This window comes from Dama dama, chromosome 13 (genome assembly GCF_033118175.1).
Source record: "Dama dama isolate Ldn47 chromosome 13, ASM3311817v1, whole genome shotgun sequence".
Lineage (NCBI taxonomy): Eukaryota > Metazoa > Chordata > Mammalia > Artiodactyla > Cervidae > Dama > Dama dama.
The window spans coordinates 10,425,986-10,440,942 of record NC_083693.1 but is presented as its reverse complement, the minus strand read 5'-3'; positions in this window follow the sequence as shown (position 1 = coordinate 10,440,942).

Below are 14,957 nucleotides of genomic sequence, written 5' to 3'. Positions count from 1 at the left end.
AGACTCTTGAGAGTTCCTTGGATTTCAAGAATATCAAATCAGTCAATCCTAGTGGAAATCAGTCCTGAATATTCATTGGAAGGAATGATGCTGAGGCTGAAACTTCAATATTTTGGCCTCCTGATGCGAAGAGTTGACTCACTGGAACAGTCCCTGATGCTGGAAAAGACTGAAGGCAGGAGGAGAAGGGGGCAACAGAGGATGAGATGGTTGGATGGCATCACCAACTCGATGGACATGAGTTTGAGCAAGCTCCAGGAGTTGGTAATGGACAGGAAGCCTGGCGTGCTGCAGTCCATGGGGTCGCAAAGAGTCAGACACGACTGAGTGACTGAACTGAACTGATTTTTCATTTTTTGCTTTATTTAAATTTTACAGTGCTTTGTTGGTTTCTGCCACACAACAATGGGAATCAGCCATCATGATACATTTAACTCCTCTTTCTTGAGCTTCCTTTCCTCCCTCCTCTCCATCCTCATCCCCCTTGGTCATCACAGAGTGTCAGATTGGGCTCCTTGTGTTATACAGCAACTTCTCACCAGCTATCCATTTTACACATATTAGTACATACATGTTGATGCTACTTTTTCCATTTGTCCCACTTTCTTCCTCCCTATGTCCACAAATCCATTTTCCACACCAGCATCTCCATTACTTCCCTGCAAATAGGTTCATCAATACCATTTTTCTAGATTCCATACATATTTGCATTAGTATCTGATACTTGTTTTTCTCTTTTTGACTTACTTCACTCTGTATAATAGGCTCTAGGTTCATCCACCTTACTAACTGGCTCAAATTTGTTCTTTTTATAGTTAAGCAATATTCCATTGTATATATGTCCCACAGTTTCTTTATCTAATCATCTGCTGATACACATCTAGGTCACTTCCATGCCCTGGCTGTTGTAAATAGTGCTGCAAGTGGCAAAGGTTTTACTGGACAGTCTCCTGTATCTTTCATCTGATCTGCCCCCCCTCCACCTTGTTTACATTGTATATAGCAATAGTACAGTTTCAAAGATGCTGACAGCAGTACTATGTATATGATAAGTTCAATGAAACTTTATCACAAAAATGTGGACTCAGTAAATATCATCTCAATCAATATCTAGAATTATTTCACCACCATGAAGATTTCTCTCATGCTGTCTCATTGTAGTCATGTGTAACCCTTCTCCCTGGAAATCACTAAACCCTGGCAATCACTGCTCTGTCCTTCATCACTTTAATTTTCTCAGTTTGAGAATGTTATATAAATGGAATCATGCCCTTTAGTGTCATTTTTACACTCATTATAACACCCTTGACATTTACCCAGTTTGCTGTGTGTATCAGTATGGAGTTCATTCCTTTTCAGTGCTGCCGAATCATTTACCTATGAAGGACATTTTGGTTCCTTCAAACTTTGGTCTCCTGTAAATCTGCTATGGACATTCTGTGCAAACTTTTGTATGCACATAAATATTCATTTATCTGAAATAAAAATGTCTGGGTATAATTGCTGGGCTGGCAATTGAATATCACAAATGAACAGTTAGTTTTTAAATGAAGCAACCAAACTGCTTTCCAGAGTGATTGTAACATTTTACATTCCCATCAGCTATTCATGAGAGATCCAGTTACTTCATATCCTCACAAACAGTTGGAATAATCACTTTTAAAATATAGCCATCTTAGTAGATGTAAAAAGAAGAGAAGCGAAAAGAAAAGGAGAAAAGGAAAGATATACCCATTTGAATTAAGAATTCCAAAGACTGCAAGGAGAGATAAGAAAGTCTTCCTCAGTGATTAGTGCAAAGAAAGAGAGGAAAACAATAGAATGAGAAAGACTAGAGAATGCTTCAAGAAAATTAGAGATACCAAGGATACAGTTCATGCAAAGATGGGCTCAATAAAGGACCAAAATGGTATGGACTTAACAAAAGCTGAAGATATTAAGAAGAGGTGGCAAGAAGACACAGAAGAACTATACATAAAAGATCTTTATGACCCAGATAATCACGATGGTGTGATAACTCACTTAGAGCCAGAGATCCTGGAATGTGAAGTCAAGTGGGTCTTAGGAAGCATCACTACAAACAAAGAGAGTAGAGGTGATAGAATTCCAGTTGAGCTATTTCAAATTCTGAAAGATGATGCTGTGAAAGTGCTGCACTCAATATGCAGCAAATTTGGAAAACTCATTTATGTCCACAGGAATGGAAAGATCAATTTTCATTTCAATCCCAAAGAAAGTTAATGCCAAAGAATATTCAAACTACCACACAATTCCTCTCACCTCACACACTAGCAAAGTAATGCTCAAAATTCTCCAAGGCAGGCTTCAACAATACGTGAACGGTGACATTCCAGATGTTCAAGCTGGATTTAGAACAGGCAGAGGATCCAGAGATCAAATTTCCAACAACACATGAAAAGGTGCTCAACATCACTCATTATCAGAGAAATGCAAATCAAACTCACAATGATGTACACGCCAGTCAGGATGGCTGCTATCCAAAAGTCTACAAGCAATAAATGTTTGTGTGGAGGGTGTGGAGAAAAGGGAACCCTCTTACACTGTTGATGGGAATACGAACTAGTACAGTCACTATGGAGAACAGTGTGGAGATTTCTTAAGAGACTGGAAATAGAACTGCCATATGACCCAGCAATCCCACTTCTGGGCATACACACCAGGGAAACCAGATCTGAAAGAGACATGTGCACCCCAGTGTTCATCGCAGCACTGTTTATAATAGCCAGGACATGGAAACAACCTAAATGTCCATCAGCAGACGAATGTATAAGGAAGCTGTGGTACATATACACCATGGAATAGTACTCAGCCATTGATAAGTATTCATTTGAATCAGTTCTAATGAGATGGATGAAACTGGAGCCCATTATACAGAGTGAAGTAAGCCAGAAATATAAAGACCAATACAGTATACTAATGCATATATATGGAATTTAGATAGATGGTAATGATAACCCTATATGCAAAACAGAAAAAGAGACACAGATGTACAGAACAGACTTTTGGACTCTGTGGGAGAAGGCGAGGGTGGGATATTTAGAGAGAACAACATCAAAACATGTATATTATCAAGGGTAAAACAGATCAGCAGCCCAGGTTGGTTGCATGAGACGAGTGCTCAGGGCTGGTGCTCTGGGAAGACTCAGAGGGATCGGGTGGAGAGGGAAGTGGGAGGGGAGATAGGGATGGGGAATACATGTAAATCTATGGCTGATTCATGTCAATGTATGGCAAAAACCACTACAATATTGTAAAGTAATTAGCCTCCAGCTAATAAAAATAAATGGAAAAAAAAAATCCAACAACCGCTGGATCATCAAAAAAGCAAGAGAATTCCAGAAAATCATCTACATCTGTTTTATTGACTATGGCAAAGCCTTTGATTATGTGGATTACAACAAACTGTGGGAAATTCTGAAAGAGATGGGAATACCAGACCATCTGACCTGCCTCCTGAGAAATCTGTATGCAGGTCAAAAAGCAAAAGTTAGAACTGGACATGGACCCATGGACTGGTTCCAAATTGGGAAAGGAATGTGCCAAGGCTGTATATTGTCACCTGTTTATTTAACTTCTATGCAGAGTTCATCATGCAAAATGCCGGGCTGGATGAAGCACAAGCTGGAATCAAGACTGCTGGGAGAAATATCAATAACCTCAGATATGCAGATGACACCACCCTATGGCAGAAAGAGAGGAACTAAAGACCCTCTTGTTTAAAATGAAAGTAGAGAGTGAAAAAGTTTGCTTAAAACTCAACATTCAAAAAACTAAAATAATGATATCTGGTTCCATCACTTGATGGCAAATAGATGGGTAAACAAAGGAAACAGTGACATACTTCATTTTCTGAGGCTCCAAAATAACTGCAGATGGTACATCCATGTAATTAAAAGATGCTTGCTCCTTGGATGAAAAGCTATGACAAACCTAGACCACATAGTATAAAGCAGAGAAATTACATTGCCAACAACGGTTTGTCTAGTCAAAGCTATGATTTCTCCAGTAGTCATGTACAAATGCATGTGTTGTACTATAAAGAAAGCTGAGCACCAAAGAACTGATGCTCTTAAACTGTTGTGTTGGAGAAGACTCTTGAGAGTCCCTTGGACTGAAAGGAGATCCAACCAGTCAATCCCAAGGAAAATCAGTCCTGAATATTCATTGGAACGACTGATTCTTAAGCTGAAACTCCAATATTTTGGCCACCTGTTGTGAAGAACTGATTCATTTGAAAAAACCCTGATTCTGGGAGAAAAAGAAGGCAGAAGGAGAAGGGGATGACAGAAGATGAGATGGTTGGAGGGCATCATGGTCTCTATGAACACGCATTTGAGCAAACTCCAGTAGTTGCTGATGGACAGAGAAGCCTGGTGTGTCATAGTCCAAGGGATTGTGAAGAATTGAGAGACTCAATTCTGAGTCTGAGAGACTGAGAGACTCAACTGAACTAAGAAGCCTAACATTAGAACTTCTTAGTGACAACTTGCAAGCATCCTGAACATTTAGCAATATCAGGACCCATTTATTTTGTTTATATGTTAATCATTCCATATTCCTTACATACAATTATTATATAAGTGTATAATCCATATGATTTATCCAGATTCAGTTCATTAAATGATTCATGCACTATATCTGCTCCTCCATTTCTACTATAATTGCTTTATGGAATTCCTTAACGTTTTTGCCTGGATCATTTCTCCTATGTAGTGTCTCTGCTTCTCTTTTTGAGTCATTCTCTGAAGTAGTCCAAATTATCCTTTAGAAACATATATATCATCATATGGTCAGGACTTTTCCTTGCTTAAAATCTCCCAATTATGTTCCATCACAGTTTCCATGGAATTAAACTCTTCACCATCCCCCACAGAGTCCTAGATAATCTGTCTCCACCTACCCCATCAATCTCATCCCCCACTCCTTTCCTCTTCAGACACTAGAAATCAGATAGACTAGTTTCTGTTTGTTAAACATAAGCTCCCTGCCTTCGGTTTTTATGTGGTGTCCCCTCTACCTAGAATGATTGATTCCCAGGTATTCACATGGATTTCTTTTCTCTGAAACCAGGCATGATTTCAGGTCAAATACCAGGTCCTCAAAGGCATCCCTTTTGGGTTGCTCAGATAAATTATAACTAGGCTCAATCTAGAGGCTTGGTTGTATTATACAGTGTTATATTAGGTGATATTATCCCTTGTCATGTTATGTGATATCACATTATTCTTTTTCCTTTTTGGCCTTGCCATGCATTATTTAGGATCTTAGCTCCTCTATCAGCGATTAAACTTGTCCCTGCTTTACTGGGGGCATGGAGTCCTAACCATCGGACTGCCAGGGAAGTCTTGATATCACATTATTCTTGATAATGTAAATGTCAGTATGGGTTAAAGAGAGTGGAGATCGAGAAGCTCTGCTCCCTGTAATTACTCAGGAACTGGACACTTGTTCATTTAATGATCCTATGTTTCATCTGGTTCTTAGGATCTACGTCATTCACTTGTCAGAAGAAGTAAGAGCATGGATGATTCCATCGGAGGGTATCATAGACCAGATACTGTAGTGGAGTGTTTTATTTCTTCCTAAATCCCATCAGTTGGGTTTCAACCATGTGACATCAACTCACTATGGCTATGGATAGTAAATGTAGACCACCTGTGCGTCGCAGGGAAAGAAGGACTGGATGAAAATACAGTATTTTCTCTGCCAAGGTGGTCATTTTGTTCATTGAATATTCACTTCACTATTTCCTAAGTTGTTGAGGAAACTCTTTTCCTAAAGGGAGACAACCCAAAATTCATCTATGTATCAAATACAGTTCAAAATTTGGAATTTCTGAATGACACTGAAGTCCTGATATGGTTTTTCATAGTCAAGGGCTTGGATAAGTTAAGTTATTTTCTTTTGACATCAAATAGCCAACCAGAGAAAGAGAAAGACTGGCCATAATGAAAACCCTCATTTGGAAAAGCAAATGAGACTCAGAGATATATAGCAATTATGGGTGCTAATGACACAAGTGATGCCTATCTACTGATACAAGTGATGCCTATGAGGCATGGAGCAGTAATATTCTGGAAGGACATAGATGTGGGATGAAATCCTCATTCTTAGTTTGTTAAGTAAAAGGAATAAAGATGGAAGGCCTAGTAATACATTTCTTTACATTTGAATGCTGAGCAGAGAAAAGACATATGTCTTGATTCTATGTTGAATTCTTGTCTAAGTACTTCACAAGTTTCATCCCACACCCTCACATTTGTACTTAGAAGGTCAGGCCACTTGCAAGCATGAGGGACCTTCTCTGAAGGAGAAACCAAAACTCTGGCTTCAAAGAAAAAAGCTCAAAGTCTGAAAAGAAAGTAAAAAGACATATTCAGTTGTGTGTTTGTAGAACTATTTTTTTTCAGTTTTTGATAGCTCAAAGAGGAATTAAGGGACGGAAAAGGTGTGTGAATAGAAGATACATAGAAATGGGTTACATGTGACCTTGAGAAGTGAAGTGAAAAATGAGTTTGATGCTTCAATAAAAAAGAATATTTATAACAGGGATCCTTTTGCAGCGTAGGTCCCAAATCAATGCTGGGATTTCATGTGTCTCCTGGGATCCTCTCTAGAGAGATGTCAGTCCTTAAGCCATTGAGTATGTAGTCTGAGATAATGCTTGTAGGTACTTTGCTGTTTGTGTCCAAAGATCCTAGAAACTTGTAATTCTAGGACAGAGGGTGGGTTTTTTGGACACACTGGGCAATGGCAGAGCAATAAGAAATCTTAAACACACAATCATGCTTAGTTCAGAAAGATCCACATAGAAATTACTCTCTGATTTAGAAAAGGGCACTTGCTCTGTAGTATACCCCATAGTTGTTGGCAATCTATGATGATTGCTTGTCTTCCTTACTAGGCTGTAAGCCCTACAATGGCCAGAGCACTGTCTCTTTTTCTTACTATCAGTCTCTCAACTTTTGTCACAATGCCTGACATATAGCAAATTTTCAGTAAATATGAGCTGAATCAATGAATGACTTTCCTATAGCCATCATTGATGAACTGAATGAGAATCAGGCAGTGATGCCTGTGTATTCTCTCTCAGTGTATACACTGCAGCTCAAAGTCAAATGCCTACGGCACATGTTTGAACTCCTAGTACCTTGTTTAAGAAGAATTGGCTGTGTTGAATGTTGTCTGCCTGGAATCTTTAAGGTTAACCATGTGGGAACCACTGTGTCTAACAACAAAGTTAACTTTATTATCTAGAAGAGATTCCTGGGTTTGAAGATGATTGTTGGTTCTTGGAAACAAAAACTGAAGATGTGTATCACAACTGAGTTCCGGGAGAACAAATGAGAAAGCCTAGACTTACATGCTCTGACCACCTCTTTCTATTGTAGCAATTATTAGATGGGAGATGGTTTATGGGTGGACAGATCACCTATAACATGCATAACTCCGGGTATACCTTGAACAAAATAGATACAAACCATGTCTTGGAGCTCCCAGACTAGTGGGGGGATATTTAGTTCAACAATGGTAAAAGTACAGTGAATTATGCATCACAAAACAGGAAGGTTTACCAACTTTAAGGAGATTAAAGAACGCTGTCAGCAGAAGTGTCACATAAAATGAAATTGAAGGCTGAGTAAATGGTAGAACACTCAGGGATCAGCTATTACAAACAGAAGGAAAACATGAATGAAAGCCTGAGAAAGGAATCATAGTGCATTGAGAGACAGAGAGTGAAAGAGAAAGAGAGAAGTCAATGTATTCTGGAGAAAGTATTCTGCACTCAAAGAACTGAGATGAGAGCATTGTTTCTTAAACTTCAAGTGTATGTGTGTGTGTGTGTGTGTGTGTGTGTGTGTGTGTGTGTGTGTGTGTGAAGAAGTTGGGAAGGGAGAATGTTGAATGTGGAAACACAATGAAAAGGAATATGATGAAAGGTCTTCTACATTATAATGGTAGGTTTGGTGTTCAATAATAATGAGACCTCTGAAGGCATTTAATCAGAATGGTGTAATCAGATTTACTTTTTGAGAGAGAGGAAATGACATCTGTCTTCCCAAACTCCCCGGTCCCCTACCTCCTAGAGATAGTTTTATTTGACTGAAAATCCTGGGGCTTAAAGGCAATTGATTTTGGCAAGTCACGAATCACTGTTAACATTGTAGACAGGCTTTAAAAGTAACCAAGGGCTCAGAAGGCGTGAAAGCACCTTTTGCATAATGAGAACATTACAGTCATCTGAGGTGGCTTTGATTCCTTTGTGTAGATTCAGATTCTCATGGAGAAAACCAGCTGTAGTTCAGAAAGGAGACCCTTTTCTCCAACACCTCTGGAATGAGAGTATAAGGTCTCCTTTCCCTACAGAGCCATTAGACAGTGGGAAAAAAACAACAACAACATTTCTCCCCTCCACCAACTACTGACTGAGTATAAACTGAGCTGAAGCAAAAGTGACTAAGAGGCAATGGAGGTGAAATGACATGAAAATGGTCTTGGTAGCCAGGACCCCATAAAGTGAAAAGGAGAGGAAGTGGCAGAGGAGAGGGTGGACAGCCTGGATGGGGAAGAGTTTCAAGGGAGATGACTGTGGTAAGAGACCACGGAGAGAACAGGACTTAGGAGATGATAGAAGCTTGTTCACATGAGACCTCCTTTCAGATCTGGGACATAAGGCATTGCCCTGAACACTGAGGTGTCAAAGTGCAACAAAATTCAAATTTTTCTGTCACAGACTCAAAATTCTATATCAGCTTAAAGTATTGGCAGAACTCTGCAGGAAAGAAAAGTTTGAACGTTCTTTGTGAATTAGCAGTCATTTGGTTTGAAGAAGGAATGTGAGAAACCACATGTGTCCCTAATTGGGAGAACAGATCCTGCTCCAAGGCCATCACGTGGTAGTGGACTGCACCTACTATGCCCTTCTGGACAGTACAAAATATTAACCTGTCAATTTTCCAGTAGGAAAATTGCAAGGCTACCTGCCCTCCCCACCCATGTCTTTGTATTCTGAGACTGAAATTTGTGACATGCACTGTGGAGAGGAAAAGAGGGTCTTTAAGTTTAGAACAATTATCCTGACTAGGGTGAAGAGAATGGATTGAGTGGGAATAATTAAGAAAGGAGGGGAGACAGATGGAAACTGTTCCAATAACCCAGCAAAGAATAAAAGCTCACTAAGGTTACATAGCAGCAAAGAGATGGAGAGAACCAGTCGATTTGGAGACTAAAAGCAGCCATCACTTGCCAACTACATTTCACTGAAGATCAAGAGAGATTAAGAGAGATATGGAATTAAATATGAATGTAAGCTTTCTGGCTTGAGTGACTGGATGCACACTGGTGTCCTTATCAGAACAGAAACACAGAAAGGTAGCTACCAAAATGGGAATTCAGTTTCTGATATTTGTGTCACATATCTAGGAAATAATGCCACACAGGCAGATGCATTTATTTGCTTGTTTTTTATTGCTTGATTCTGGAAAGCATTTGGAGTGATCAAGAAGGCGTTCATATATTCAACTGTGATTTTAGTTCTGTATGTGGGGGAAAAAAAAGAAGATGTGAGTCAGAATAAAGACAGTGGTTGAAACCCTGGATGAAATTGAGATGGTGACTGATTACAAGATGCTATTGAGAGCCAGGGATGGGAAGCTCCGAAAGCAAGTGTGGAATATGCAAGCAGTAGAAGAAGTGTTCAGTTCAATTCAGTTCAGTGGCTCAGTCTTGTCTTACTCTTTGCAACCCCATGGACTGCACCATGCCAGGCCTCCCTGCCCATAACCACCTCATGGAGCTTGCTTAAAGTCATGTTCATCGAGCTGGTGATGCCATTCACCATCTCATCCTCCGTCCTCCCCTTCTCCTCCCACCTTCAATCTTTCCCAACTTCAGGGTCTTTTTCAATGAGTCAGTTCTTTGCATCAGGAGGCCAAAGTATTGGAGTTTCAGCTTCAGCATCCAATGAATATTCAGGACCAGTTTCCTTTAGGATTGACTGGTTTGATCTCCTTGCAGTCCAAGGGACTCTCAAGAGTCTTCTCCAACACCACAGTTCAAACACATCAATTCTTTGGTGCTCAGCTTTCTTTACATTCCAACTTTCACATCCATACATGACTACTGGTAAAACCACAGCTTTTCAGACCTTGGTTGACAAAGTCATATCTCTGCTTTTTAATATGCTGTCTAGTTTTGTCATAGCTTTCCTTCCAAGGAGCAAGCATCTTTTAATTTCAAGGTTGCACACACCATCTGCAGTGATTTTGGAGCCTCAAAAAATAAAGTCTGTCACTGTTTCCATTGTTTCCCCATCTATATGCCATGAAGTGATGGGACTGGATGCCATGATCTAAGTTTTCTGAATGTTGAGTTTTAAGCAAACATTTTCACTCTTGTCCTTCACTTTCATCAAAAGTGTCTCTTTAGTTCTTCACTTTCTGCCATAAGGTTGGTGTCATCTGCATATCTGAGGCTACTGATATTTCTCCCAGTGTTTCTCATGATGTACTCTGCATATAAGAAAATAAGCAGGGTGACAATATACAGCCTTGACACACTCCTTTCCTAATTTGGAACCAGTCTTTTGTTCCATGTCCAGATGTAATTGTTGCTTCTTGTTTTGCATACAGATTTCTCAGGAGACAGATAAGGTGGTCTGGTATTCCCACCTCTTTAAGAATTTTTCACAGTTTGTTGTGATTCTCATAGTCACAGACTTTGGTGTAGTCAATAAAGCAGAAGTAGATGTTTTTCTGGAACTCTTTTGCTTTTGTAATGATCCAATGGATGTTGGCAATTTGATCTCTGTCTCCTCTGCCTGCTCTAAATCCAGATTGAACAGCTGGAAGTCCATGGTTCACATACTGTTGAAGCCTGCCTTGGAGAATTTTGAGCACTACTTTGCTAGTGTGTGAGATGAGTGCAATTGTGTGGTAGTTTGAACATTCTTTGGCAAAAGACATTCTATTGTCTTTCTTAGGGATTGGAATGAAAACTGACCTTTTCCAGTCCTGTGGCCACTGCTGAGTTTTCCAAATTTGCTATCATATTGAGTGCAGCACTTTAACAGCTTCATCCTTGAGGATTTGAAATAGCTCAACTGCAATTTGATCACCACCTGTAGCTTTCTTCGTGGTGATGTTTCCTAAGGCCCACTTACCTTTGCATTCTAGGAAGTCTGGCTCTAGGTGAGTGATCACACCATCGTGGTTATCTGGATCATGAAGATTTTTTTTTGTATAGTTCTTCTGTTTATTCTTGCCACCTCTTCTTAATATCTTCAGCTTCTGTTAGGTCCATACCATTTCTGTCTTTTATTGTGCTCATCTTTCCATGAAATATTCTCTTGGTGTCACTAATTTTCTAGCAGAGATTTCTAGGCCTTCCCATTATGTTGTTTAGAATGAAGGTTATTATTATACCCTTCTGTTTATAAGAAGGGTATCACAGACAAATAAGAAAAATAATGATAAAAACTATTGACAGAGGCACTAAGAAAATGCGATTTTCAGTGAGCCAAGAAGGAAGAGAATTAGGACTGCTCACAGATTTAGATGGTGACAGAAAAGTATTAATTGGATTTAGCAGTAGCAAGGTAATAGAAAGGGAAACTCTGATAACAATGTTACATAAGAATGCATGCTAGGTCTTTTCAGGGCTGTTTTACTTTTTGCAACCCTATGGACTGTAGCCCACCAGACTTCTCTGTCCGTGGGATTCTCCAGGCAAAAATACTGGAATAGGTTGCCATGTACTTCTCCAGAGGATCTTCCTGACCCAGGGATCAAACTCACATCTATTATGTCTCCTGCTTTGGCAGGTGGGATCTTTACCACACGCGACACTGAGAAACCCCAACAATGGTATAAAAATAAGTAAAAATGAATAAGTAGAAGGAATGAGATCGTACAAATGAATTCTAAGTGGAAATAATGTGCACATTTACATTTACACAGGAATTTGCAATAAATGTAAAGGAGTCATATGCCAGAATCTGGTCTTGACACTGCTCAGTGATATCATAGCAGTAGCAATTTCACTTACACTCTCTTATTTGCAGTATTGTCATAAGTAAAATCAACATGATAATAGTTATCTTACTAAGTTGATCTTAAAGTTCTAGCTTACATTTCTCAAATCCTGCAGCATTCTGGATTCATACTGTTACACTTAGGGGTTATCTGCCTTTTCTTGGTCAGTTCTGTTAAGATTCTTTTTCAATCACTGAACAAAATTTTCTGGAAAATAAGGGTTACATGCCACACAATGGTACATTAGTCTCATTGATTTTCCTCAAAGTGCAGTACCAAGCAACTCATTTACTCTTTATTTACTCAAAAAAAAATTAATTTTCTACTATGTTCTGGGACTTCTGAATCCCTGTACCCTTTATTCTAACCAGTTTATTGATTATTTAGTTATAAATAATCCTGTATCAAGTTCAAGAAAGTTATTTATTGAGCTATTGGAGTCCTTTAAGTTCTATTTGTTCTTTCTCTATATTGTACTTCTATTTATATATAAATCCTAACCTGTCTCTTGCAAAGGCTTCATTTCACTAGAAGACACTCATTAAGGGGATTTCCATGTGCTTATCTTGCACCCAGATTACCTTATACTCTCTTTTGTGTTGGTCTCATTCTATAGTGATGGTATCATCTAGGAATTCTTGGGCTGCTCACCTGGGCATATCCTGCTTTATAGCATTTCCCACAGGCATCTGCCCTACCTGGACAATATTATTGCTGGACCAGACCCTGTGGTTCTTATGATTTCAAGGTGTATCTCAGTGACCCTGATGTTTCAGTGGGAAAAGAATCTGTCTGTAATGCAGGAGACACAGTAGAGGCAGTTTTGATCCCTGGGTTGAGAACATCCCGTGGAGGAGGAAATGGCAACCCACTCCAGTAACCTTGCCTGAAAAATCCCATGGACAGAGGAGCATGGCAGGCTACAGTACAAAGAAGTTGCAAAGAGTTGAACACAACTAAGCATGAGCACCAGACCAAGACAAGATCTCAGCAACAACTATTAGGAGACTTTGAAAAAGCAAGATTTATTATTCACATGTCCTGGAGGTTAAACAGCACAGCTGTGACCTGATCAGAGTGGCTGGAGCCCTTGCAACAGTGCCAATCCAATCAGCCCCAGTAGGATCACAATACCCAGGATTAAGGGAATATATGGCTCTTTTGGTTGGGTGGTAGTCAGAGTAGGAAACACAGAGGTCTGTGACTAAGAGACAAACCTCCAGCGACAGGTCAATGAGACAACAGTGCATTGCAGTACGTGACATGGGGAGGGCATCTTGGGGGAGAACTGTGCAGGAGGTGAGAGCTTGCAGATGCCAGCAATATAACCTGAAGGTGATGTTCCCATCACATTGTGTTTATAGAAGCCTCCAGTCGGGGACCTGGGAAGTCACATCATTCAAAAGCTATGTGAGTCCTGGTGGGGTGGTTAAGCGGGTGTATGGTCCAAAATCTGCTTGTGCCTAGCATAGAACCCCAAATTGGTCTGGAAGGTTGCTTCATGTGGCCCCATGAGGAGTACTTGAGTGGGAAATGGATGGGACATCTAATGGAAGGGAAGCCATGGCAAATGTGTTGTTAGTTAGAGTTGGTTGAATTTTCCTAGATCAGAAGAGAAAGCATTTAAGGTACGATGCAGGCAAGGTGGGGTCCCTGTACGATGGGGCCAGGTGATAGATCTGTAATTTCTGATTCCCACTGAATGGGAATTCCTAGTTCATTGGGTAAAATGTGGGTGGTGGTTGTGAAGCATCTGACCCGTGTTCTCGGGAGAGCATGGGGGAAATGTGGTAGAAGATATAATAGCGTCAGGGGTGACTGTGGCTTATGCTGGCCAGCAGGATTTGGGCATTCCCAAGTAAGCACACAGCACACAGATATAGAAGGTCAAGATAAGGAGAGGGCAAATGGTCCAAATGGGCAGTGTTTGCAAGTCAGGGAACTGTCTGGTTCAGAATGCACATTTTGGCCTGACATAGTAGGGAAATAGGACACAGTGGTTCCCTACGGTCAGCGGGGGAAACAGGATACAGTGCTGCTCTGTGGTCAGACTCACAGTCTGATGAACCTGTTGGGGTCCCTTAGACAGCAAGGAGATCAAACCAGTCCATCCTAAAGGAAATCAATCCTGAATTTTCATTGGAAGGACTGATGCTGAAGCTGAACTCCAGTACTTTGGCCACCTGATGCAAAATGCTGACTCACTGGAAAAGACCCTAATGTTGGGAAAGATTGAAGGCAGAAGAGAGTGACAGAGGATGAGATGATTGGATAGCATCACTGATTCAATGGACATGAACTTGGGGAAACTCTGGGAGATAGTGAGGAACAGCAAGACCTGGTGTGCTGCAGTCCATGGGGTTGCAAAGAGTCAGACATGATTTGATGACTGAACAACAACAGGGTAGGGTCATCAGGCTAACAACAGACAAATTCAGCAAAGTAATATTTTTACCGAATCCCACAGTTCCATCACGGCAGTATATCTAGTCTCTTGTTCCCCAAGTCTTGTCTCCACTGTGGGGATTCACTGAGTTCACTAGTGAACACTGGGCAAGGAGTGAGGTCTCTGACATAGTGCTGTGTCCCTGGGGTGTCATCTCTGCTGGAGGATATGTAGTTTTCTCCAAGAGTGAACTCAGTTTGGGCAAGATGCTGTGGAGTGGTGGCTGTCCAGGGTGTGGGTGATCTTCCCCATGTAGTTATGCAGTTGGGTTCTTGATTATGGGCTAAGCATAGAGTAGCCTGATATAGTTGGAGGTTTCCCTGAGCACTGAGCTACATATCTGGGACCTGTTTCATTCTCTGAGCACATCAAGGGCACAATTAGGACAGGAATGCCCAGCTGCTCTTCTATCCTCCAACCAGCTCAACCATAGTATGTAAAGAATGTGGACAGAGTCC